This window comes from Gavialis gangeticus, unplaced genomic scaffold (assembly GCF_001723915.1).
Source record: "Gavialis gangeticus isolate Ggan-Ray unplaced genomic scaffold, GavGan_comp1, whole genome shotgun sequence".
NCBI lineage: Eukaryota > Metazoa > Chordata > Crocodylia > Gavialidae > Gavialis > Gavialis gangeticus.
The window spans coordinates 2,481,564-2,492,981 of NW_017729023.1; positions in this window are offsets into that span (position 1 = coordinate 2,481,564).

Consider the following 11,418-nt stretch of genomic DNA (forward strand, 5'->3'; position numbering starts at 1 on the left):
CCCACACACACACACACACACACACACACACACACACACACCCTCTCTCCTTGTTGCACTCCCCAGCAAAATGTCAAAGGAAGGGAAAAGTGACAAGCTTATAAGAAAATGAAGACCTCATTCTGTTTGAATATTACATTAACCCCCGAGCACTGCTGCTTCATTTGTCAGCTTTTTCAGAGCTCTCCATCTCCCCAGCACCCCTGACCCGGTTGGTCTGATTATGAATGATCAATGTGCACATTTGCAGTGGAACTCTTTGCACACATCTAGACCCTCGGCCTTTAGTCACTCATGCAGATAATAACGGCAGTTCGAGTCACTTGCCCGTAACTCCAAGCTTCATTAAACAGAGGGGATGTCACCAAAAGTCCCTTTAACTGTCTTTTGCTGCTCCGCAAGGGAAAAATTGACAGTGCTGAGAAATGGGATTTAGGATATAAATAAAATAAAATAATGATTTGGATATTCCATTGAATGCTCGCAGTTGGCCTGTGCCTCTGTGCTGGAATCTACTCATTTAGTAAAAGGTTGAGGGGGAGGGAAGCAGGGTTTGGTATTAGCTGATTGGGAGTTTGCACAGAACCATGCCTGAGGTCAGTTACAGCTTCAAAAGGAAATGTTTCCATGGAATTTATCAGGTATTAAACAGGGAATGGCATTGTGCCACTCTGTCAGTCACTACGTACAGAGTTGATTGGCATACATCTCTATCAGAGGTTTGTTTTCAGGCAATAGTATCACTCTGCTTGTGAGCCCTGCTGTGCATCTTACAGTGAAAAAGACAGCGCAACAGCCATTTCTGCTCAGGATAATGCAGAGCTTTGGAGATTTTTATCTGCTGCTTTACAGGCAAAATATTAACTTGTTAAGCTGTCCTTCCAGGTGGTGGCAGAGGAGAACATCAACAGCACTATACCAACAGCTAGATAATATCACAGCAGTCTAAACTTTCCACGTGACATATCTGCTTGTGGCTGAGAGCCCGCATGCACCAAGGATCTGTTCTAAGATGTCTACCCTGAAGGGCATTTGCTGCCTTCCCCTGGCACATACCTTTTAACAACATTATTGAGAGCCTCTCCATATCTGACCTCCTATCACATGGAAGTGGTCCTCAGCTGAAATAGCTTCTGTTTATGGATGAAAAGGTGTCCTTGGTGGTGGTGTGTGAATGTCTTCCTCAGAAATATTGATTAATTGCTGCTGAGCAGAAAGATGCCAATGAGTTTAAGGGAGCCCAAAGAAGAGCAACCAAAGTGATCAGACAGCCTGAAAACTGGCCGGAAAGAAACACAGGAGAAACCTAAATATGTACTTTATCTGATAGCAATGCCTGGGGACCCCAGCTGAGAACAGAGCCTCACTGTGCTCAGTTCTGTAAAAACAGGCAAATAACAAGACTGGGAACAGATAGATGGGGTATTCCTTCAGTTCCACAGACAGGGAATGGAAATGCAGAGGTAAAAGTGACTGGCCAAAAGTTATGTGAGAAATCTGAAGCAGAGACAGGACTCAGATTCAACATTCCTGTGTTCCAGACCAGTTCTTTACCAATAAAACCAATCCTCTCTATCACTGCTGAATAATGGCTAAAAGGAGGTCATGATCACAGTCTACAGAGTATACATACTCCCAGGAAGAGGAATCATATAGAATGGTTTATGAAGGGTAATGGGTTGAAATTAAGAAAAGGGGACATTTGGCAGTAAAGTGATCATAATAGGGTTTCCCCCATGTTTTATAGGATGGAGCCATCCTCCCCCTACCCCTTGACTCTCAGTTTTGCAAGTAGCATCAATCTCCCAGGTTGTTTTTGCTCAATTGAGTGGGCACTTTACAAACATTAAAGCAAACTTCTTTGATAGTGACATAAGTTAGATTAAGTGGAGTGGTCTCCCAGTGCCTAAAAATCAACACCAGAAAATACACTGTTGGAAAACCATCAGAATGGTCCTGTGAACCACAGACCTGGTATATATTAGAGCTCCTGGTCAGTCAGACCCAGCCATGCCGAGCGCTTGAGCTTCCACACCTGACTTGGATCCTGAGCTTGACTGCCCCAGTTCTCTGTAAGTGGATTGGCTGCTGAAAGTGCCACTCAGCCCTTGTAAGCGCACCTGCAGCCTCAAGGTACAAGCATGTCCTGACAACAACCTCAGTCTACTCTGTCGAGCCTTGTGTTCACTGCTCTTGCTGGTTCTCCTGGCTCCTGACTTAGCTTTGGCTTTCCCCGACCCTGCTCTTGGATCCTCCCCAGCACCTGGTTCTCTGTTCCTCCTGGTTTTTAACATTGGCTTGGACCTTGAACTACATCTGTTGGATCTCCCTCTCAGCTCTCCTGGGACCTGACACTGCATTCCCCACTCCACTGATCCAGACCCCAACCTGATGCCTCAGTAACCTGTATCCTCACCTACCTGACCTCCTGGCTGCTCTTCACGGCCTATCTGCAGGCCTGGCTGCCTACATCTTGGCCAAACCCTCACAGTATGTTTTTATCTTTCCTTCTTGAATGAGCTGCTTCCTCCCTAAGTCACTCCTCCTCATACTGCTGCTTCCTCCTTTCCTTCCTCCACCCTCCCTCAGCCCTACTTCATTCTGGGGACCACAATAGCAGTCAGCTGAGCTGGGCATTGCTGCCTGGTGGGGCAAACTGAAGAGGGTGGTGGCTTCACTCAGCACAAGGTTCACATCCCTAAGCTCAGTAGATCAGTTGGGGTTTTCAACTGAATCACATAACGCGCCAAGAGTAAAGCTAAGAGCTGGCTTTTTCCAAGGGGTGCCTTCAGTGTAAAAAGGTTGAGAACCACTACTATAAACCAAAAGGAAAAAAAAAAAAGTACAAGAAAGACTAGACAAAGAGCAAGGTTAAGACCATTGGGTCCCTGTTCCACATATCTAGTGGCTACAATACCTCCCATGCACAAGGAGCACAGGGTTTGCAATCTCTAAAAATACCAATCCATACTATCTCGTGTGCTGGGAGTGGATCTCGTGCGCTTTAATCTTGTGAAGGGGCTTTGGGTGAATTTCATTGTGAAGGCACCTTTAACAGTGGTAACTCATTTGCTTCAAGAGACTTTGGGTGCTTGAAGTCCAAACACTCCTCTTATCTCCCACTTTATTCAGGTGAGATTTACTTTGGTGTTAAACTACAGATTTATTGCAAGTAGTAATGCAATCGTTGATAAAGCGCCCCCTTATAATGCATTGGTGGTTATGGCAAGTTGTAAGAGGGGTTTTTCTGCATGTGCCATTTCCTGTCTGTTGTAAAACAGGGGGTTATGACTAGCTGGATGGAGTCACATGCACACACCTACATGCACAATTACACAGCAGCTGTTCCTGAAGAAAGCTACTTTGGATGTATATCTTGAAAACAGTAATGAACCCAAGTCCCAACCTTTGGGTGTGGACCCAGTCTTAGGAACAGCAAAAGCACCATGAACTAGAAATAAAAGCACACTTAGTAATATTATAATTATGGTCACATCTGGAATCTCCTGCCAAAAGTAAGACCCCGTTGTGCTAGGCCCATATTATAAGACAGTACAATCTAAATGTACAAAGGAAGCATTAGCATCTCCATTTAACAGATGGGGAACAAAGGCACAGGGAGATTAACTGAGGCTTCTCCACAATCACAAAGGAATAGGCAGGAATTGAGTCCACTTTCCTAAGGTCCAGTCCAGCATGTATTCATAGCTCCATTCTGCCTCTCAACAGCTAGGTCCAGCTTGGGTTTGGAGCAGGGGAGGAGGGGGAAGGAAAGTATTTCAGAAGGTTTTGATATAGGGTTTAGCTTAAACCCCATCTTTAAATTTAAAGGAAATATCCTTACTGAGACACATTTACTAGAGTAACCAGTTTTCTATCTTTAGCTGAATTCAGGCCAAGATTTATAAGCTACAGCTTTGCTGCAAAAGGAACTGGAAACTTCGAAAAGTGCAGGATTAAGCCCTAAATTTGGTATTTTCTTAATACATTTTTCAGAGGGGAATATTCTGCCAGCATTATGGAGGATGCACGGACATAAATCATCAGGTTTCAGCAATGCAGTTGATTAACATTTTGAGTTTGGAACTTCTTTTTATTTTATTCTATTTCATTTTATTTGACCAAAAGGGGGCCTTTTTCAACAATCTGAACATATTTGTTGACATTTCAGGAAATAAAGAATGATCAGAAAGTGTCAATTTCAGATTTTCTTTCAAAATCCAAATATCCCAAACAATTTGAAAAAGGAAAAAAACCCCATGAAAACAACTGTTCCAACTTTATTTTCCTCAGAGGTACAAAACAAATACAAATCTTACCAGTTCCCTACACCTAAAGAAAAATGCCTTACATCTGAAATCTTGTCTAAGTCTATCTCAGCCATGCAGTTGGTCCAATAAAAGATATCACCTACAAAAATCTTCAGCTCTAATTCAGCAATTTAAAAATACATGAACTGGAAAAAAAAACTTTAAAATAGACTGCTACTCCAGTTAAAGATTTCATAGGCTTGCTTATCTTCATGAACTGCACTTGCTACAGGGGAATAGCAGAGTTAATACACTGGTTATTCAGTAATTCCAAATATTTTTTTCAAGCTTACTAGCCAAAGTCTGCATTCAGTCCCAGCAGTATAAATTCAGAGTAAATCCATTATCTCCACTGAGGCCAAGAGCAGAATCTATCCTTTGAGAGCATGATCCAAAGCCAGTGAAGCCAATGGAGAGGCTTCCACTGATTTGTATGAGTTCTGGATCAGACCTGTTGAGTCTCTAGACCAGCAGTTCCCAACCCCGGGTTACAACCCAAATGAGAGTCATGGGGGCAATGCCGGCAGTGCTGCACAGGAAAGATAAGCCACGCCACGTGCTGGGAGCTCCCCAGCCCCTGCCCCCAGGCTGTCACCACAGCACTCCACTCACAGCAGTGGGGCACATAAAAAAAAAAGGTTGGGAACTACTGCTCTAAACTAATAAAATTATAGGAAAGTAGGGCTGGAAGGGACCTCAGGAGGTAAGAGGTCATCTAGTCCAACCTACTGCTCAAGGCAGAATCATCCCTACATAAACCATGTTAGCCAAGTGATTGCCTAATTTATTTTTAAAAGGTTTTCTGAAAGATAGAATCCAATTATTGAAGTATTCTAGGTCATGAATTCCCTCCTAACCCACAAGCAACTCCACTGAAGGGGTCTTCAGCAGGCTACATGCTTTCAGGGGCTGTAGCCCCCATGTAACAGGCTGCACATAGCAGGCTATAGCAGGCATAGATTCATAGATGTAGGGTCGGAAGGGACCTTGTAGATCTTCTAGTCTGACCCCCTGCCCTGGGCAGGAGAGAAAACTGGGCTCAAATGGCCCCAGCCAGGCAAATGTTGAGCCTCCTCTTAAAGACTTCCCTTGGAAGTTGGTTCCAGATCCTAGCCGCCCTGACAGTGAAGTAGTGCCTTCTAATGTCTAATCTAAACCTACTCTCTAGCAACTTATGGCCGTTATTCCTTGGTACTCCAGGAGGTGCTCGGAGGAACAAAGTCTCTCCCAAACCCTGCTGGTCCCCCCTAGCCTTATAGATGGCCACCAGGTCCCCCCTCAGCCTTCTCTTGTGAAGGCTGAACAGGTTAAGGTCCCATAGCGTCTCCTCGTAGGTCCTGCGCTGCTGCCCCTGGATCATGCAAGTGGCCCTCCTCTGGACCCTCTCAATGCTGTCCACATCCCTCCTGAAGTGTGGAGGCTTCAGAATTAAGTCAGACCAGTCTATTTTCCTGGGTACACTTGCCTCACAGGAAACACTGTAAACATAAATCACCAAATCAGCAAACAAGCATAAACTCTTCCTGTGGCAGAGGCTATAGCCCAGCTGCAGGCAGCCTGAAAGGGATTTCAGGCTGCCTAGGAGCACTGGGCCAGGTGAAAAAGATAATTAGCTGGCTCCCAGGAAAGGGAACTAAGGGGGAGAGTCAAAGTGAGAGACAGGATATAGAGTGAGACAGAGAGGAGAGGGCTGTTTGGCTAACACCTGTAACACTGGGTCAGGGACTCTCCCAGGGCCTGGGAAAAGACCCAGGGGCTGCAAAGCTGGAAGCAGCAGCACCCACCAGAGGAACTCATAACAGAGAGAGAAGGAAGACTGCAGGGCTGAGAAAGCAGCATGAACCTAGACCCCTTCAGGGTCTGGGAAAAGGCCCCAGGACTGAGTTAACCCTTTATAGTCCATGTTTATGCTTGTTTGCTGATTTGGTGATTTATGTTTACAGTGGTTCCTGTGAGGCAAATGTACCCAGGAAAATAAAGACTGGTCCAAAATTATCCTGAACCCACTACAGGATCCTTAAAGAAAAAGGCCCATTATAGGCTTAGTTCAGACACAAGCAATATCACCTGGGTGTTCCCTACTCTACAATTTCCCAGACAGAATTGGGACCTACCTTTCTGTACCTATTATCTTCGACAGTAGGTGAAAAGGACCACTGCCTTTAACACTATTGATCAAATAGTGGGCCCCTCGCCAGGGACAGAATCAGATATTCTTATTCATCCAGAACATGGCTGTCCAACTTCTAAGTAGCCAGGTACTGAATTCCCCATGGCCTGCAGCAGGACAAGCTACAGCCCCCTCTGGGCCATCTGCCACATGGGGTCCCCAGCCACTCCAGCAATGAACTCCCCTGTTCATGGCAGCACCCTAGGCCATGGCACCACAGACTGTGCTGTGCTGCACTGCCACACCCTCTGAGGCAGGAACAGGACTTTTAACATGACAATGAGAATTGTGAGCCTAAGCTCACCAAGTAAATTTTAAGCCTTCTTTGGTAACAGGGGCCATTAATGACATGTTACTGATTCCTTGGTACATAATAATAATGAAAATGGGGCCAGGAGTGAAGGCCAAAGGTTAATAACAAGTACACCAAGGGAGGATACCAGACAGTGCCCAGTGGCCCTCAAATGAGTCCAAGGGGCCAGTGGACACTTCCCAATGATACTCTGCCTGGAGACAGAATCAGACCAGAGACAGGAAAGTGGCCTCACAGTCCCTGAGGGGTCCTCCTGGCCAGAGCTTCCTTCCTAGTGAGATATATCACTAGTTTGGCTAGGGCCAGGAGGAATTTGAGAAGGAAGTTGCAGGACTTGGTAGGGCTGCAGAAAGGGAGTGCAAAAATAAAAAGATGAGGGGAAGAAGTACAGCCAGAAGCTCAGCAGAAGGTTCTGGAAGAGGTGGTGAAGGGTCTACAGCCTGATGCACTCCAGGAAGGCATGCACCAGGGTCTCCCTTTGCACACAGAAAGAGAACATGTCAGGGGTGTCTGTGAACTATGCCAAATACAAGCCCATGGTGATGGCTCTATAGAGGAGCTAGCAACCGAGGTCCCCGGTGGCTCATGGGATCAAGGTGGAATACAGACGTATCTGCCAGGGACCCTCGTGTCCTGCCACGTGCTGTGGAACAGGGGCAGAAAGTGGAAGCCATGGAGGAAGCCTGGAGACCTTGCCTGCTGCTGCAATCAGAGCAATAGGGATAGCAGCAGAGCCTGGGGGCCACAAATTAACTCTTCATGGGCCACATGCAGCCAGAAGGCTGTCATTTGGACAACCCTGACCTAGAATAGCACACTAATCCTCACACAGTCCTTCAGTGGGGCTACTCAAGGGTTAATATCTATGAACAATGGTATCAGAATTAAGTCTGTGGTCTGACTTGTCCAAAACTGCTTTAACTTTGAAACTTTGCCTAAGTAAAGACAGAGGAAGGAATCCAGGATCTAGCCCAAAAGATGTAACAATGTAGTAATGTATGCATTAGAAAAATAATGCTCCCCCCACCCATTCTTCTGAGGTCTTGTTTTAAATGCAGCTGGTCTCCCATTCCCAGACTCAAACTATGGCACAGCTGTGAAAACTTGGTCCCAGCTTGGTCACAGTCAGCAGTGATGATGATAATGCATACCACACAAAAGGTCTCCTTCAGGTCAGCAGTTATGCATATGCTTACATCTGCGCCCATTCAAGAATGCATCTGAGCACATGCTTAAGAGATTTTCTGAATCAGGACCATGTTCACAGATCTTAACTAATTAATTCCAGAACTCAGTACTACTCCAAGAGTATTTTTTTTTTTAAATTCTTACATATAAAGCTGATAACATTAGAAATTGTCTCACATAGGGACCAGAGAGGCCATTACCCTCACTTTATTAATGCAGCTATTAGTTTTCTATATCTTAATACTCCATATATTGTGCCACATTCACCCTGGGTTTATGCCAGATAAAAAAAATCTGTTAAAAGGACACTGCAGCAGAGGAAAGTGGCTGTAACCGTCACTCTGCTGGATGAAAATAAGAAGTCAGAGGGGCCCCTGCAAGAGATGCTCAGAGCCATCATATTCCTCAGTGGATCTATAAAGCCCAGCCAAAGTTTTAAAATTCCCTATAACCTCCACAGAGAATCCTGAAAGGTGGCAGCACCTAAGGCCTCATGCTGTGCTTATATTGGCTCCTCCTCCCTGGCAAAAGGCAGAAAAGTACCTTAATGATCTTACGTAATCATGTCCATCCATGAAAAGCACATGCACACCCCTGTTCTAAATATGTAGCATTTTATAAATCCATTTTATACCAACACAGTAAATCACCACACTGGGTACAAAGCAGTGGAAAACTTGGATCTAAAACCTAACAGCCCAATAACAGTGCTTATAAACTGAACATCCTTGAGCAGTTACAGAACTGGAACTAGGTCAGCAAAGCTACTCTGACTGACACCAGCTGAGGAACTATCCCTCTGAGATTAAAGAACAGCCAAGATTCAATCCCTTGACTTTAATCTATTTTACTATCTCTCTTTCTTACATCAACAGCCAGGTAGGGACTTCAGCATGGAGATAAACCACTTTACAGGGGTGCAGTGGCAGACTGGTTAAGGTGTCTTGCCACTGCTTCAGAGCTCTAAGTGCAAGTCCTGCTTCAAATTTATGCCAAAGGCCACCCTGAGTTAAACCACCTGTCTACCAGCATGTGGTCATTTAGCCTGGAGAATAGAAGGTGGCTGGGCATGATACTAGCCACATTGCCCTCCTGTATGCCACTGGCTATAGAAACTGGCATGTATTAACCACATCGGCCCAATGGGCTGTTCAGCTGAGATGAACCTTTTTAGAAACACCACTTCACATTAGTTGAGGATCTGTCTCTGACAATACAACGGCATCAGCAATGAATATCCTGTTGTGTAGGCATGCACTTTCAGGCTTGAGATTTCTTCTAACAAACAATGACACTCAGGCCAGATTCTCAGGCAGTGTAAATTGACCTCACTGTTTTTCAGACAATGGAACTATCCTGATTTACACCAAATGACAATCTGTCAGTATAAGAAGGAAAGATGATGACAGAGCTCATTAAAATCAAAGAACCAAATTCTAGTCTCTTTTCACTGATAAGGTAGGGAAAAAATCTGTTTGTAGCAAAACTATATGTCCTAACAGAATCTGGTGTGAGAAGTTTTTTGTAGCTTCCAAACATTTCTTTTTTCCCTGGTGTATTAAAGAAATAGCACTGCTGACCAGCTAGTAGAAAGTGAAGGCTCTCATTTTGGTATATACCAACCCTATATCCATAGAAAGATTTAAAGGGACATATTGGGTTCAGATATTATAGACATTAGGGCAGGAAAGGACCTCACAAGATCATCAGGTCCAGCAAATAGTAATGTGAGTTTGGCCATGTGATTCTGGAAATGACTGCATTGTCCAAACTGCCCCCAAGCCAATGAATTTCTACTAAAGGATGGTGGAAAAAAAATCTTGGGAAAGAGAAGTGGTAAATACATTGTTCTCTTGCTCTTTAAGGGACTGTGAGCTGAACATTTGGTGCAGGGTGGAAGTGCAGACTGAACCCCAACACCTGCTGGACCTAATGGACTCTGAAATGTTGTTTCAGAATTAATCAAGTCATTTAAAATCATAGCTGTAGTCTCCATTCACTACTCCTGTGCATAAATGTGCTGATCCCGATACTAATCCATGTTGGGTGACTTCAGCAATATATCACCATAATTGCCGTTTTAGGGCTGCAAATTGGAGCTAAAATAACCAGATGCAAAAGAGATGGCCGTATCGTACTCTCAAGATGGATCTTCAAAGTTCAAGGAGAGTTCAAGCATGGAAGAGGCAATAGAAAGGGGTCAAGTGTAAGGAGATTGTTCATGTTCAAGAGGAATTAACTTTACAAATATATTGTTTCTGAGGTGGTAATTGTCCCATCTTACAGCTATTCATACCTCATTTAATCTTTGCATTCTTCTCAGACATTAGAGTGATTCTCCTTCATTGAAATAAATTTGATTTTGACAAAATATTCCATTTTAAAACTGCAGCTAATTTCCCCAATATTTTTTCTTCTGATTTAAATAATTTACTTGAAAAAGTCTCAGAGTCTAAATCCAGAACTGAGAACTGCACTAGGAGTTTGAAAACCAGCACATGCAAGCAAGCCAGTAGCCACCTAGATTTTTTTAAAGACTTTCCTTTATGGGATAAGCCAATTAGAAAGTCAGACTGGCTAGAGGCACATAGTAAATATAGCAATGGGAAGAACAAGATAGAGAGCTAAAATATGGCTGTTACCTACCTACATTAGAATAATGCTCAGCATGTGTGGAACAAAGCCCAGATCCTCAAAAAGTATTTGGGTATCTAACTACCATTGAAATCAATGGGACTGAAGTACCAAAATAGTTCTGCACCTAACTACCTGCTGTGTAAATTGGATCTGCTCCATTAATTTTGATATATTTTCACATGTTGACCCCAGAAGAGAATTTAGCCCTACATCCCTAGAATACAGTGTAAGCAACAACAACAAACAACATTTCAGCGTAGAATGAAGTGTCATTACCCTTTCTCTATGGATGGGTAACCCAGTGCACAGGGCAGTTTTGCAATCAACTCAAGGCCACAAAGGCCACATTCCCAGTGGCCCATCTAGGATTAGAATTCCAGGGTCCCTGGCTCCTAGCCACATGTTACATTCAAGTCAGCCCCATTCTGTTCCCAAACTGCTAAACCACACCTCTTTTACGTCATCCTTTCTCTTGCCTAGTTCACCTCCTAGACTATTTCTGGAGAGCTAACAAAACCTCATATTGCATGAACAGTCTAGACTGCATGGAAGAGCCTTGAATCAGCCTTGAACCTACACAGCAAGTGTAACGGAGTGGGGCCTACAAGCGGCCGTGATCCCGCTAGCGCCCCCTTGCCGCGGCAATTAGGAGATCAGCACCCTCTTATTCTCGCCCGCCATGTCTTTGATCTTATATAATGTAATATGGGAGGCTGCCTATGATCTCCTGAGATTTAAGGGTGACTTGGTGCACCCCCAGCCTTATGGGCTATGCGTGCCTCCTACCTCCCCTTTAGCAC